Here is a 15663-nt window from a genome sequence, read left to right as displayed (position 1 = left end):
CACGGGGTGGGGCTGTTCTTGTATGTTGGTGGGACAGACCTCTAAGGAAGTAGCTGGTGGGAAACTGTCTCCGAGACCCCCAAAAATGCCCTGATCCACACTAGCCTAAAAGAAGTGCCACCACCGCCACCACCAGACCTCTCCCAAAGCTCCTGGAGCTGAAAAGTTCTAGGTCACTCTCCCAACCTCTTCCTGCGTGGAGCGGGGAGGCCAGGAGGGAAGAGGTTGGGAGAGTTCAAGGTGGGACACAGTAGGGGGGGCTTCAGCTCAAGAGGAAGTCAAAACCTCTTGGGGAAACCACACCCCCTGCCCCCAGTCCTCCCAGAGGAGCTCCAGGGACCTGACTCTGGGACGCAATTCCTGCCGGGAGTTGCCGGTCCCTTAGCCAGGAGGCAGGCAGCACCATCCCATTTTACAGGGTAGGTGATGTTGGCTCGGGGGCATTGGTAGGGCTCCACCCAGGTCTGACAGCCTAGCCTGAGGCTCTCCCTTGCACTAGCTCGAAGTGCACGTAGATCCTGGCTTATTCGTGATCAGAGTCTCGCCTGGGGCTGCCCGGTCTGCCTTGCGTGGCTCCTGAGAGGCTCCAGTCACTGCAGACTTCCCTCCCTGAAGGCCCCCACTTCGGGGCTGCAGGGGGCCAGGATGCGTCCCTGCCTCTGCCCGGCCTCAGCCCGCTGGGCTGGCGCGGTTCCGGCCCGCGCTGCCCGCAGGTTCATCAATGGCCGAGGCCCAAGGGCCTGAATGGAGGGCACGAACCCGCCCCTTCTTAAAGGCGCCGGCCTCTTGGGCACCCTCCACGATCCTCCCGGCAATCGGGGGCTCCGGGGAGCTCCCCGGCTGGGCGGGTCGAGAAAGGGGGGCCTGGGCCAAAGGGAGGGCGTGCCTGTGGCCTGGAGGAGGTCCTCCCCGATCCCATCCCGTGGCCATCACCCTCATTCTAGGTTGACGCCCCCTCCCAGCGCTCCCAGCGTAGGGAAGAGACCTGGGCGCCCCCTCCCCCAACCAGAGACCCCTCCTCTAAGGGCCCGGCTGCTCTCGCCCCACTACCCGGCCGGGGCCCTAGCAGGGGGCGGGGGCGCAGCTGCTCCAGAGGCGGCTCAGCAGTCCAGCGGCTCCCCGCCCCGCCCGGGATGGGGATCGGGGAGCACATCCCAGCCGGGGGCGCCTCCCCTCCCTCGCGCGCCCTCCTCCCTCCCACCCGCGCACACAAAGACGACACGCGCGGACCGAGGCGCGTGCAGCCGCTCTCCTTCGGGCAGCGGTGCGCACACAGCGCACGTCCCCGGGGACAGACAGGGGTCCCGGGGGAAGGACCAGGGAGCGAGGAACTGGGTATAAGGAGGCCATACCTACAGGCGCGCAGCTGCGGCCGAGCGGGCTGGGGCGCCGGCTGAGCGCTGCCCGGACCGCGGCCGGGCTCCCCGGGCCCGGTGGCTCATGGCCCGCGGCGGACTGGGCTCCCTCCCTCGTTCACCGCCTCGAAGGGTCGTGCGCTCCTCGCGGTCCCGGCGCGTCCCCCGCGCGGCTCTCTGGCAGCCGAGCTCCGCGCGCTCCGAGCCCAGCCCCGCGCGGCGCGCCCCCCGCCCGCGAGGCGCGCGCCTCCCGGCCCCGGCCCCGCCCCCCTTCGCGCGTCCTGACCCCGCCCCCGCCCGCCCCCTCCCGCCCCTACTTGCGCCGCTCAGGCCCCGCCCCCGGCCATCCGCGGAGCGCGCCGCTGCTTGCTGGCTCCCCGCAGCTGCGGTGCCGAGACTGCCCGGTCCTGGGGCCCGGAGAGAGGGGTTAGGAGCCGGCTCCGAGTCGCCCCATCCTTGCGGGGGTCCCCATGTCGCCGAGCCGGCCCCAGGCCACGCGCGGGACTCCCACTCCTCCTCGCGGAGGCCACCCCTCGAGCCCGCGGTGGTGGTGGCCCCGGGAGCGCGGAGCGTGGGGCCGGGGGAATGTCCTGCGTGGCGGGTGTATGGGACGCGGACGCCCTCGAAGCGCCCCTCGCTGACGGGTGCTTCGCGGGAGCCGCCGCTGTGGCCAGACTCTCCGCAGCAGGGACAATGGGAGCCTGGAGGAGGCCTGGATGTCGCAACGGAGGAAGTCGACGCCTGGTTCTCATAAATCCCGAGGGCGCCACCACGCCCCCTCCCTGCAGCCCTCCGGTGCGGGAAATCGCCCCCGGGCCACAGGGCGGGACGGCCCCCCTGAGCGCAGTGCCCCCGCCACCCAGCCTTCGCTGTGATGGGGGCCTGATGCCACCCGGAGAGGTGTCAGAGATCATAGAGGGGCGATGAGGGGCCACAACCCTGGCACCTTGCTCACCCCTGCCTGGCTCCAGAACTCGCCTGCGTTAGGGCAGAGACCAGTGGGGCTGAGGAAACAGTCCCGCTGGGCTTTGCGGGGCACTTGTAGCCTGACCCCTGGTGCTGAGGGCACGGCGCGGGGGCTCTGGGAGGCTTCCTGAAAGAGGTGCAGGGGGCTCAGCAGGCCTGGAAGGGGTCTGAGAGGGGAGGGAGGGCTTCGGTGGGGGCAGAGGTGTGGAAAGGGCCGCTCAGAGAAGAGAGTAGTCTTGCTCCTGGAGATAGCAGGGGGGGACCCCTGGGTGTCTTCTCCCCTCATCTCCCTCCTTGTCCCCTGCCCCCACCTCTGGCAGTTCTGTCCTGGTCTCCTTGCCAGCCGGAGCTGCCTCCATCTGTCGCCCTCCCGGGCCCAAACTGACCTCTGACTTTTCCCAGAGCCATTTCCCATCTCTAATTTACAGACAAGGGTTTTTATCAAACCCTTCTTAAGGATGGAAAGGTGGGGCTTCCAGAGTTGAAGGTGGAGGGGACAGAGCCTTCACCTGCTGCCCAAAACCCCGGTGCTGCCCTCCACGGGGGCACAGAAGACAGGCAGACCCCTTCCCTGCCCCACATCTCGGCTCTGTTCCCTCCGCAGGACCAGGCCAGCAGACACTTTAATGAAAGCTTCGGCAGTGGGCCAGCCCTCAATCGGAGCTGCACACAGGCCTGCACGCCTGGTTGGGAACCAGGACACCTATGAATGAGGCCGGGAAGGGGGAGGAGGGGGTGCCCGAGCGTGGGAGAAAGGGAAGCTCCATACATGGCCTGGTTGTGGTCTCCACCCTCCCGGGAGAGGGGAGAGCCTGACCCCGCGGTGGACTAACCTGGTTCAGAGTAGTGGGCTGAACTCCACTGCTGGGATGATAGCGGCCAGAGAGGGTCCTGAGATGGGAAGCCATGGGCAGGACAATAGCTTGGATCCATCCCCAGGGAGGAAGAAGTGAGGAGGGGCCGGCAGCAGAGCGCCTCGGACCCACAAGGAGGAACTGATGGAGATGTAGAAGTGGCTGTGGGGGTGGAGGGGGCGTGGTTGGCCAAGAGCAGCTGTCACCTCGCTGGGGATAGGAATGAGGGTCAGGGAGGAAAGGTCCATCCTGGGTCCCTGAGGGCAGGAGGCTTGAGGGGCTTGGAAGAAGTCCTCATGGGGGAGATGAGGGGTGCTGGGACTGGGACCCCAAAGAAAGGCCCCTGGATACACACGCTTTAGACTGTTCAGAACTAAAATGGAGACAGAGGTAGCACAGGGGACCCTGGCCTGGTGGGCTGCAGTGGGGGACCTGGGTTTGCAGCCAGTCTTGTGACAGCTGGACTGGCTTAATGCACCCACTCCAGACCCAGAGAATGCGCTCCTCTATCTGAGGCTGGGCTGGAGGTGAGGTGGCCCAGAACCTGTGTCTCGGGGGGTTCCCATGCGAGGCTGGTGCACAGGGGGATTGATGGGCACGGGCTTTGCAGCCCCTGGCAGGCGGGGGCCCATGGGAAAGGGGAGCACAGAAAGGGAAGCAGAGATTCCCCAGGAACTGACGTGGACTAAGACACGTCATACACCCAACCACAGCCCGACAGGTGGTTTTTTTTTTTTTTTTTTGAGATGGAGTCTCACTCTGTTTCCCAGGCTGGAGTGCACTGGCACGATCTCAGCTCACTGCAACCTCCGCCTCCTGGGTTCAAACGATTCTCCTGCCTCACCCTCCTGAGTGGCTGGGATTACAGGCATGCGCCACCAAGCCCAGCTAATTTTTGTATTTTTTTGGTAGAGACGGGGTTTCACCATGTTGGCCAGGCTGGCCACGAACTCCTGACCTCAAGTGATCCACCTGCCTCGGCCTCCCAAAGCGCTGGGATTACAGGTGTGAGCCACCGCGCCTGGCCCCGGGTGGTTTTTGAATAAAGGAATGGGTTTCCCTTTTTGGTGGTGCTACTTGTCCTCTCAAAAGCACTCGGACACTGGATCTGGGTTTCAGCAGAGCTCTGAACGTACTCATGGAATTCCTGGAGATGAGAAGAGGGGGAGGAATGTTCTGTGTGCCCAGCTGTGAGGCCAGCCCCAGCTCCCAGGGGTGGCACCGCAGGCATCCCCACCAGCCTCCAGTCCCTCCAGCGTCCCAGAGCACAGGGCACCAGGGTGGCTGCAACCGTGGTTTATTTCAAATGTGCAAAGCTAAATATGCAACTACAAATCTAACTCAGGAAGGCCTGCCAGTGGCCCTGAGAGGTGGCCGTGCTAGGGTGGTCCACAGCCAGTTCTGATTGGCTAGGAGACGTTCAGACCCCTCAGACCAATCCATGAGTCTGAAGAGACTGGGGCTCGGGGGCTCATTAGAGACTCTTCCTTATCTAGAAACCAGAATATCTTGCTAAAGAAGAAAGCAGAAATCACATGGGTCTGGGGGCAGGGAGGGGGTAATAGAAACTGTTCCGCTGGCTAGGGCTCTCTCTCTTGGGGTGCAGTGGGGGAGGGGGCAGACTCTGTCAAGCCTCATATACTCTGCAGGGTGGGGCCGGTGGCAAAGGCAGGCTGGGGGTGCTGGACTCAAAGCCTGCTGTCCTGGAAGGAAGCGTCTTCCACCTCTTACGGGGCATGGGGGGATCCTAGGAGAGCCCAAGAGGATCGCAGTGCAGACAGGCCCAAGCTGGATTAACCGCAGCTGGAATCGGTGGTCACCCAATCAGCCTCGCAGCTGAGGGACCTCTGCCACCAGGGCTAGAGGTCAGGCTGCGGGCAGAGCCCTAACCTGAGGTGGGGGCTGAGAGGGTCTCTGCGGCTTAGCCTGGCCGGGCATTGGGGGCTCGCTGTCTGGACCTAGCGGGCCTGATGTGACCGAGACATTTTTTCAAGGGGACCCGAGGTGACCTGGGGCCTCTGGCAGCTGCTGGACAGCGGATAAGGGCAGTTTCCATGGGGGAATTCTTCAGGGGAGTCTGATTAGATGCACTGAGCAGTCGGGGTGGAGGCGCAGCCGTCACTGTCACGGGGGAGGCCCCGGGGTATCACTGCCACAAGTCACCAGCCGCAGCCCCGTTGTCATTCTCGTGGAACTTGTGCAGGTGGTCAGCGAACCTGGGGGACACGGGAAGCTTTGCTGAGGCCGAGTGTGTGTATTGGGGAAGGGGGGTGTGTACCATGTGATGGGGTGGGGCTAGGGGGTAGTGGATACCGGGAGTAGGGGTAGGGGGAGGGCCAGAATGGGGGGCTGTGATGGAGGGCTAAGGAGTGGGGGACATGAGGCAGGAACTCGGGGGTGTTGTGGGGGTGCTGGGAGCTCGCTGTGGGGCTGAGGGGGGGCCCAAGTGGGGGTCCTCACTTCTTGGCGCAGAAGGTGGCACAGTCCCTCTCCATGCTCTTGCTCCATGCCAGCTTGTAGAGCACCTGTCCAGGTGGAGACACGGTGAGCTGCCCGTTCGCCTCAAGGCCACCCCTGCAGCCCACCCATGGCCCCTGGGCCTGGCCTGGAACATAAAGGTTCTCGAGCCCCAGACTCCGGGGCGGGTGGGCCTTAGACATGTTCCTGCACCCACTGTTTCTGCAGATGATCAGATGGGCCCAGACACGGAGGCACCTCCTCTAATACTGTGGGCCAACCCTTGGAAGGGCCAGGAGCCGCTGGACCCTGGGGTCAGAACTTGAGCCCAGGTTAGCTCTGTAGGGGCCATCTTGACTGTGCTGGGGACAGGAGTCCCCAAGGCTGGATCCTTCCAGAGACACAGCCTTCCACCCCTCTTCTCCCCCAACTTGGCAGACATGGAGGCCCTTATCCGCTAACTAGAACGCCACCTCCACAGCTGGGGAGGTTAGTTCAAGACGCCCCTTCTCTGTGCAGTCTTCGTGACTGTCCCTTGGTGGAGTTCATTAGACCTGCTCCCTTCCCACTCCATCCCTTCTTCCTATGAAGTCCGTCCGGGACCAGTCCCAGATGTGATCAGCCAGGCCTCTTTCACGGAGTGGCCCGGCTGGTGCCCTGGCCAGAGGTCCCAATGGGGTGGGTCCTTCTCGTCCCTGGGGTGGGCCAAGGCTCTCGAAGGGGAGAGGCATGGCCGCAAGCTAGAGATGCAGCTTGGGGTAGGCCCAGGGGCCAGGCCACCGTAACAGGCCCCTGCTGCCCTGGAGGTCAGGGCTGGGGGTGGTGAATGTGCCTCTGGCCCGCCCGTGTGCACACTCACCAGGAAGACCAGGCAGTGCAGGAACAGTGTGTAGAAGAAGCCGATGGTGCACGCCATCTTGTTGGAGAGAACCAGACGCCCCTGGGAGCAAGGAGGGGGTGAGTGGGGATGGGGCCGGCCTCACCCACCCCTGCAGGGCTGCCTGGGCTTCACAGAAAGGGCCCTAGGGTGGCAAGGGGAGGGAAGGGACAGGAAGCTGGGGCCCCTATTCCATCATTATGGGCCAGGGACATGGGCTGCTGGAATTCTTTTTTTTTTGAGACGGAGTCTCCCTCTGTCGCCCAGGCTGGAGTGCAGTGGTGTGATCTTGGCTCACTGCAACCTCCACCTCCTGGGTTCAAGTGATTCTCCTGCCTCAGCCTCCTGAGTAGCTGGGATTACAGGCGTGCACCACCACGCCCAGCTAATTTTTGTATTTTTGCTAGAGATAGGGTTTCACTATGTTGGCCAGGCTGGTCTCGAACTCCAGACCTCAGGTGATCCGCCCAACTTGGCCTCCCAAAGTGCTGAGATTACAGGCGTGAGCTGCTGTGCCCGGCCACTGGAATTCTTTAAAAACGTTTTTTTTGAGACAAGGTTGCCCAGGCTGGAATGTAGTGGTCACAGCTCACTGTAGCATTGACTTTCTAGGCTCAAGTGATCCTCCTCCGTCAGCCTCCTGAGTAGCTGGGACTACAGGTGCACACCACTGCGCCTGGCTAATTTTATTTTTTGTAGAGACAGGATCTTACTGTGTTGCCCAGGCTGGTCTCGAACTCCTGGGCTCAAGCAATCCTCCCACCTCCCAAAGTGCTGGGATGACAGGTGTGAGCCACCATGTCTGACTCTAGGCTGCAGGAATTCTGAGGAATGCCCCCTCTATAGCCCAGTTCAGAACCATGCTGTGAACCATGCTCTCAGAGGATCTGCCCGGGAAGGGGAGAGACCCTGTCCCAGATCACACAGCCACTCTTGGCAGGGCAGGTGGCTCCTCCAGCCTGGGCTGCAGGGCAGGTGAAGAGGTGCCTGGAGACAGAGGCTCAGGCCTGTCCAGGGAGGGGGTGGGTAGGGGCAGGGACTCACCATGCTGAGGGTGGCCTTGTCCCAGGGACTCAAGCTCAGGTACTTCCTCTGCCACTCCTGCACAGGCAGGGACAATCAGGAAAGGACCCCAAAGGACCTCACAGGCCCTGGCTTGTGGCAGAGAGCAGGGCCTGGCCAGCCACAGGACACCCTGCCTGCTGTTCTTGCAGACCCCCAGGGGGCTGCCAGGGTGCTGCCAGGGGCTTCCCTGGGTGCACAGTCTACTCAGTGTGACATTCTGGACTCCCCTGACATCTGTGAGAGCTCCTCCCCGCCTCTGCAGCCGTCCATTCTGCCCATGGGAAAGTTCTCCATGGGCAGAACTTCTGCAGTCTGGGTGGGGGAGGGGAGTTGTGGGGTGGGGTCCCCACAATGGATCGCCTGACTCTGGGAGCTGTAACTGGTTTTTCCTTGTCTGCCTGTCCCGCAAATGCACTCCAGGTTAACCCAGTCACTGCCACACACCCTCAGGTAGCCATCGGCAGGTGTTCCTGAATGGGCCCTGGGCCTACATTGCACTGAAGCGGTGGGGAGGCTGTCTTGGGGGGGCTCCTGGCCTGAGGGGCCAGGGTGTGCAGGGCTGGCGTGGCAAGGCTGGCCGAGAGCACCCAGACGAGGGCAGGTGGAGGGGAGCCAGGGAAGGCCGAGTGCTCAGGGATGGGGGGCAGGTGATGGGGGGGACCCCTGGGCTTCCCTGGGCTGATGCCCCTCCCCTCCCCTGCCCAGGCTGGGCTCACAAACCCACTTGCTGAAGGAGGAGAAGGGGTCCAGGCGCTCCTCGTACTGGGACGAGTACCGCAGCTCCGTGTCATCACTGCCGCTGCCCTGCACAGACAGGGAGGGGAAGAGAACCAGTCAGTGCCTTGGGGCCCAGCGGGAAGGGCAGGAGCCCAGGGGAGCCTCAGTTTCCTCATCTGCAAAAAAGGGAAGTGGGGAAGGGAGCCCTAGATCCCAGAGGCGGGAGGAGAGGGTGCTGGGGTGACAACGTGAATATGGCTGGTGCCTCCTGCCACAGGGGCATGGAGTTACCCATGGGGTCAGGGCCACAGTGCCTCCAGGCACAGATGGGAAACTGAGGCCCAGGCAGGGCCGGGTGCAGCTGCAGGAAGGTGGGTTTGCTGGGAGTGTGGGGTGGTCATGCGGGCAGGCAGGCAGCTGGGAGAGGAGACGCCCCCCAGCTGGCCACCCAGAGCCAGGCTGGTTTGCAGAGTCTGAGTGCCCTCTGGTGGCCAAGGAGCAGCTCTGATGGGTGGGGACAGGGCTGGGGGCTGCTGGGCCCCAAAGGAAGAGGGAGAGGTGAATCCCTGCCCCACTATGCCCCACGCTCTTCTCTCACTCATAGAAAGGGTTTCCTGGCACGGGGTGGTCCCTGGGAGGCCTGGGGGCTGAGAGAAGCCACGCACAGGCCTCCCTAGCCCAGAAAAACTCGGCAAGTGAGTTTCTGATCCACTCTCTTGGTTGCTTTTTGGAGTGTGGACCAAATTCTGTTTACATTTTTTATTATTGCTTATTTATTTATTTGAGACAGAGTTTCGCTCTGTCGCCCAGGCTGGAGTGCAATGGTGTGACCTCGGCTCACTGCAACCTCCACCTCTCAGGTTCAAGCGATTCTCCTGCCTTAGCCGCCTGAGTAGCTGAGATTACAGGTGCATGACACCACGCCCAGCTAATTTTTATATTTTTAGTAGAGACGGGGTTTCACTATGTTGGCCAGGCTGGTCTGGAACTCCTGACCTCAAATGATCCGCCCGCCTCAGCCTCCCAAACCGCTGGGATTACAGGCCTGAGCCACCATGCCCAGCCTATTTATTTTTATTTTTTGGAGGCAGGGTCTTGCTCTGTCACCTGGGCTGGAGTGTAGTGGCTGGATCTCAGCTCACTGCAGCCTGTACCTCCTGGGCTCAAGTGATCCTCCCACCTCAGCCTCCTGAGTAGCTGGGACTACAGGCACGTGCCACGATGCCTGGCTAATTTTTGTATTTTCAGTAGAGATGGGGTTTCACTATGTTGGCCAGGCTGGTCTCAAACTCCACCCGCCTCGGCCTCTCACGGTGCTGGGATTACAGGCATGAGCCACTGTGCCTGGCCCTTCTGGCTAGTATTTTCTTTTCTATTTTATTTTATTTTATTTTATTTATTATTATTTTATTTTACTTTACTATTTTTTTATTTTATTTATTTTATTTTATATTTTATTTTATTTTATTTATTGTATTTATTTTATTTTTTTAGTTTTTAGTTTAGTAGTGTAGTGTAGTGCAGTGTAGTGTAGTGTAGTGTAGTGTAGTTTAGTTTAGTTTTTGAGACGGAGTTTCGCTCTTGTTGCCCAGGCTGGAGTGCAGTGGTGTGATCTTGGCTCACTGAAACCTCCGCCTCCTGGGTTCCAGCGATTCTCCTGCCTCAGCCTCCTGAGTAGCTGGGACTACAGGTGTGCACCACCATGCCCGGATACTTTTTTTGTATTTTTAGTAGAGACGGGGTTTCACCATGTTGGCCAGGCTGGTCTCGAACTTCTGAGCTCAGGCAATTCTCCTGCCTCGGCCTCCCACAGTGGTGGGATGACAGGCATGAGCCACCGTGCCTGGTCCTTCTGGCCAGTTTTTATGAATGAATCTGGACAGGGGCTCCACTCTGTGAGCTTCTCCCGGCTTAGGGAGGGCAGCTAGCAGGCAGGTGGGTGGGTGGGGAGATGTCGGAAGGCCTCAGGGGGCCTCTGGGGCCCAGTGCTGCCCAGCAGGTCTTGGTCCCCGACCCTCCCATCTCCAGAGCCCCGATCGGCCTCTCTCCCTGCCTGGTCCACCTGGAGCTGAGGCCAGGGGAGGGCCCTCACCCGGCCAGGGTAGCTCTGCAGGAACTTGATCTTCTCAAATAGCTTGATGTTGTCGGCGCGCAGGCTGTCCAGCTCACTCTGCAGGGCCTGGAGGGTGTGCTGGGCCAGGTGGTTCTCCTGTGGGGGGAGGGGCAAGGAAAGGGGTGGGGGAGAGGCCTCCGTGCTGGCACAGGTGCTGCTCCATCTACCTGGAGCCCCTTCTGTGCCCACAGCCTTCTCCTTGACCTGCCTGACTCTGTAAAGCTGCCCCTTCTCCCACTGTGGCCCCACCACAGGCAGAAGTCAGGGATCTTGGGTCAGGTTTCTTCATATGTATTACGTTGCTGCAAATGTAATCGTGGTTTTTGCCCTTAAAAGTAATGGCAAACACCATGATTACATTTGCATCAACCTTAATATATGACAGAGCAAGACCCTGTCTATATATTTTATTTTATTTTTTATTTTTATTTTTATTATTTTTTTGATATGGAGTTTCGTTCTTGTTGCCCAGGCTAGAGTGCAATGACGCAATCAATCTCGGCTCACTGCAACCTCTGCCTCCCAGGTTCAAGTGATTCTCCTGCCTCAGCCTCCCAAGTAGCTGGGATTACAGGCATGTGCCACCATGCCTGGCTAGTTTTTTTGTATTTAGTAAAGACAGGGTTTTACCATTTTGTTCAGGCTGGTCTCGAACTCCTGATCTCAGGTGATCCACCCATCTCTGCCTCCTAAAGTGTTGGGATTATAGGCATGAGCTGCTGCGCCTGGCCCCTGTCTATATATTTTAGAGACAGGGTCTTGCTCTATCACCCAGGCTAGAATAAAGTGGCATGACCAGAGCTCACTGCAGCCTCAGCCTCCCGACTCAAGCGATCCTCCCATCTCAGCCTCCCAGGTAGCTGGGACTATAGGCTCACACCACCATGCCCAGCTACTTTTTTATTTTTGCAGAGTCGGGGTCTCACTGCGTTGCCCAGGCTGGTCTCAAACTCCTGGGCTCAAGCAATCTTCCCACTTCGGCCTCCCAATGTGCTGGGATTACAGGCATGAGCCACAATGCCTGGTCAGATTTCTTTATACTTTTTTTTGTCATTGGTATTAGCCTTTTAAAAACTATTATTGAGATATAATACCCATAACATAAACATCAGCATTTCAAAGTGTACAGTTCGGTCATTTGTATTCACAATGTTATGCAACCATCCCCACTACCTAATTCCAGAACATTTAAAATCACCCCAATAAGAAACCCCAAACCTGCCAGCAGTCACTACCCATTCCCTCCTCCCCTACTGCCTGGTAACCGGCAGTCTCTTTTTTGTCTCTATGGATTTGCCTATACCGAATGTTCGTATTCATGGAATCACACGCTGTGGTTTTAATATTTGCCAATCTAAAGGCAACGTGAAATGGAATCTCAGTTTTCAATTTATTCAAATGCTTGAATAAGTGTTTCTTTCACACTATTCAAAATTCAAGCAGTGGCCAGCGCGGTGGCTCACGCCTGTAATCCCAGCACTTTAGGAGGCTGAGGTGGGCAGATCACCTGAGGTCAGGAGTTCGAGACCAGCCTGGCCAATATGGAGAAACCCTGTCTCTACTAAAAATACACAAATTAGCTGGGTGTGATGGCAGACGCCTGTAATCTCAGCTATCCGGGAGGCTGAGGCAGAAGAATCGCTTGAACCCAGGAGGTGGAGGTTGCAGTGAGCCAGGATTGTGCCACTGCACTCCAGCCTGGGCAAGACAGCGGGACTCCATCTCAAAAAACAAACACAACCAAAACTTGAGCAGTACAAAAAAGTATATGGCAGTATGACGCTTCCTCTAAAAACGTTAAACATAGAATTACCATAGGATCTAGTAATTCCACTTCTGGGTAGATACCCAAAAGAATTGAAGGCAGAGACTTGGAGAGATATTTATACACCCATGTTCACAGCAGAATTATTCGCCACAGCCAAAAGGTGGAAGCAATGTAAATGAATAGGTGAATGGATAAACAAAATGTGGTCTATATGCACAATAAAATATTATTCAGCCTTAAAAAGGAAGGATTTTTTTTTTTTTTTTTTTTTTTGAGATGGAGTCTTGCTCTGTCACACAGGCTGGAGTGCAGTGGCACGATCTCATCAGCTTACTGCAACCTCTACCTCCCAGGTTCAAGCGATCCTCCTGCCTCAGCCTCCCAAGTAGCTGGGACTACAGGTACCCGCCACCATGCCCGGCTAATTTTTGTATTTTTAGTAGAGACGGGGTTTCACCATGTTGGCCAGGCTGGTCTCAAACTCCCAACCTCAAGTGATCCACTTGCCTCAGCCTCCCAAAGTGTTGGGATTACAGGTGTGAGCCACCGCACCTGGCTCACCCTGCATTCTTGCAGTGCCACTGCCTGGCTTAAATCCTTCCTTGGTGCCCCTCCCTGCAGATTGAAGGCCACGCCCCCCAGCCTGGCAAGAGGGCACTTGCCTGACGACTTGTTTCGCCTGGAATGATCTATGCTCCCTTCTGGCTCACTGGCCCCCGTGTCTCCTCTACTGTGAGCATCTGAGTCTTCTTTCAAAGCCCAGTGTGGCATGACCTCCTCCAGGAAGCCCTCCCTGACTGCACAGAACAAATCTCTTCCCCCTGAGGTTTACGGTCTGTGCCGCATCTCTCTCCTGAAAGCCTGTGTGTTCCCCAACTGTGTCCTTGGGCCCAAGGAGCATCAGGGAGAGAAGGATGTGACTCACGGCCTCAAGCTCCTGGTTCCGGGCACGGAAGTGCTCCCTCTGGCTGGAGATGATGGAAAGCAGTGAATCCACCTGGCCCTCTGGGAGGGCACCGCTGGCTGGTGCTGCAGGTCCTAGCAGGTAGAGGAGGGTGGCTTGGGGGTGGCAGGAGGTGGAACCCAGCAGGCGGCCCTTTGGGGTGGGTCCCCCAGCCCTGGGGGATTTCTGCCAAATGCCATGGGGTAGAAGCCACATGGTGTCTGACTCCCTGGTGCTGGGCAGGTCGGGGAAGGGGAGGGGACAGCCAGGGGAACCGGGGAGCGTGAGAATGGATGGCAGGGGCTGACCTGACAATACGCACTCTGGGGAAGGGCCCAGCACCCCCATCTGCGCTGTCAGAGGGCCAGGCCCAGAACTCCCCTCCCAGTCACTCTGTCCTTGAATCTGAGACCCTTGCAGCTGTCAGACTAGGCCTATATCCCCTGGGGAAGCAAAGGGGCAGGAGGGGAACTGGGGAGGCATGGGCACACCCCCAGTATCCCAGTCCAGCAGCCTCAGGTTCTGTCCTCAATACCCAAGGAGGCTGCCTTCCCCTCACTGCATGGACCTCCGGCTGCACTTTGGCAGTGAGGCCTGGCTGACCACCACTCACCAGCCTTTCACAGGCCACCGGCAGGGCTGAAGGGTCAGGGCCCCAAGGTGGGGGGTGTCAGTCTAAGATCCAGAAAGGCAGGTTGAGGGCTCATTCACCTTTTTGTTTTTTAGAGACAGGGTCTCGGTCTGTGGCCCAGGCTGGAGTGCAGTGGCACCATCATAGCTCACTGCAGCCTCCAATTCCTGGGCTCAGGCGATCCTCCCACCTCGGCCTCCAAAGTAGCTGGGACTATAGGTGTGCACCACCACACCTAGCCTTACCCGACACTTTGAAGGTTGCTGCTGCATTGCAGGCGTGGGGGCCTGACCTTTTTAGAGGAAGGGACTACTCTTTGGGGATCTGTGTTCTCAGGCGGTATCACTTGTCTCCTCTTCCCTCCTCCTCCCTCCTCCCCCCTCCTCCCATGGGTCAGGCCTCTCCTTACCGTAGAATAGGGCAGTGGCCTCTTTGATGGGCTCTGGGATCTTCTCCAGGCGGTGCTCAGCGGCACCCTGCAGGTGACAGGAAGCGATGAGGAGGTGCCTCCGCACAATGGGCACGGAATATTCCCTTTCAGCATGGCCAAGGCAAATGGCAGGGTGGGTGTGGCAAGGAGTGGGTGGGGCCATCCGGGGTGCAGGCTGGCTGCAGGAGGGCCCGGACCTGGACACGTGGCATGAGCTACCAAAGAAGAGACGGCTGGGCCCTGAGTCACTCCTGAGGCCAGAGTTCAGCAGCAGTGCAGCTCTCCTCGCAGCCACTCAGCTTTGACATGCATCAGACACCTGGGCCTCCCTGGCCCTGCAACCAGCCTGCCACGTGACCTGGGACAGCCCAGACTTCTCTCCCGGAGTCCCACTGTGGACTCTATAGAATGGGAGGTGGGCGAGGAGATGCCCTCCCTGGGCTGTTTATGTCCCAGCCTGCTGTGATCTCTGGGCTCCAGGTCCTTTAGCTGGGAGATGGGTGCATGGTCCTGGCCTTGCCTCTGCCTCTGCTCTCAGGGCAGTGCCTGGAAAGACGGGCCTCTGTGCTACCGCTAGGAAGCCCTGTGGCCTCTGCCCCATGGCCTGTCACCCCAAATCGGAGGCAGGGTGGTATTCATGGGGTAAGCAGGGAGAACCCAGTGGTTTTAGGTGACAGCCCTTCTGGGTTGTCACCAGCTGCCTGATACACAGGCTAATCTGGGAAGTCAGTGTTTGCAGAGGCTAAGTCAGTTGGGCAGCTAGCGAGATGGGCATGGGGCAGGGGGGTGGGCTCACCTCAGCATCGGGCCGCTGGATGGACTGAATGATGCTCAGGTGCTGCTCCAGGCGGGTGATCATCTCTCTCTGCTCAGTGGCTGTGGCCACAGCCTCAGTGATACGGACTTGCAGCTCCGCACAGCGTCCTGTGGCCAAAGGAAGACATGGCCATCAGAGGGAGCCTGGTGGGACCCTTGGTGCCCTCCCCTGGTTCTGCCTCTCCAACCCACGGTCTGGAAGCAGGGCTGCCTGGATGCTGTGAGAGTGCTGGCTATTCCCTCCCAACTCACCACTGCCTAGAAGACCCCATTAGACCTAGGGCCTCCTCCAGGAAGCCCTCCCTGACTGTCAGAGGCACTCCTGGCCCCAAGCACTCTCTGGATTGATGAAATCCCCTGGGTAGGAGAAGGAGCTCAGGTCAGGGATTAGGAGAAACCGGTGCAACGTGGCTCTGCCCACGGCTGTTTGGGGGGCCCTGGCCAGCCCCTTTCCCTCTCCGGGCCTCACTTTGCTTGTCAGGCAGGGGCAAGGAGGCTCAAGTTGCTTCCTAGCTGATGTTCTGGGATAATGTCCAGTGGGAAGCCTGGGGGTAGGAGAGGCAGAGAAAGCTGCGGGGCTGCAGTGGGGCGCGTAGGGGTCCCACCTCTGGGCTGACAACAGAGGTGCTTGGTCCCGCCCCCAACAGAGGCTCCAGCTGCAGTGGTGGGGG

General features: G+C 59.2%; 1 protein-coding gene across 7 annotated transcripts in view; it reads right to left on the bottom strand.

Annotated features, from left to right (window-relative positions):
- Positions 1–15663, bottom strand: part of LOC747633 (probable E3 ubiquitin-protein ligase DTX2) — a 147841-nt gene that overhangs the window by 25166 nt on the left and 107012 nt on the right. For 2 of the 7 annotated variants that reach the window (XR_010158555.1, XR_010158553.1), the window contains 8 exons: positions 14973–15100; positions 14156–14222; positions 13098–13210; positions 10384–10500; positions 8299–8378; positions 6492–6572; positions 5636–5700; positions 4457–5391 (listed from right to left, as the gene is read on the bottom strand). The exons of 2 other annotated variants lie outside the window; for them this stretch is intronic. The gene's annotated coding sequence lies outside the window, so the exon portion shown is untranslated. Of the gene's footprint in view, positions 1–4456; positions 5392–5635; positions 5701–6491; positions 6573–7553; positions 7611–8294; positions 8379–10383; positions 10501–13097; positions 13211–14155; positions 14223–14972; positions 15101–15663 lie in introns of those variants that run through there. 3 more of the 7 variants (XR_010158554.1, XR_008536434.2, XR_008536441.2) reach the window with 3 other exon arrangements.

Source organism: Pan troglodytes, chromosome 6 (genome assembly GCF_028858775.2).
Source record: "Pan troglodytes isolate AG18354 chromosome 6, NHGRI_mPanTro3-v2.0_pri, whole genome shotgun sequence".
In the NCBI taxonomy this organism is placed as follows: Eukaryota; Metazoa; Chordata; class Mammalia; order Primates; family Hominidae; genus Pan; species Pan troglodytes.
The sequence above is the reverse complement of the archived record's forward strand: the minus strand, read 5'-3'. Positions and strand labels throughout refer to the sequence as shown.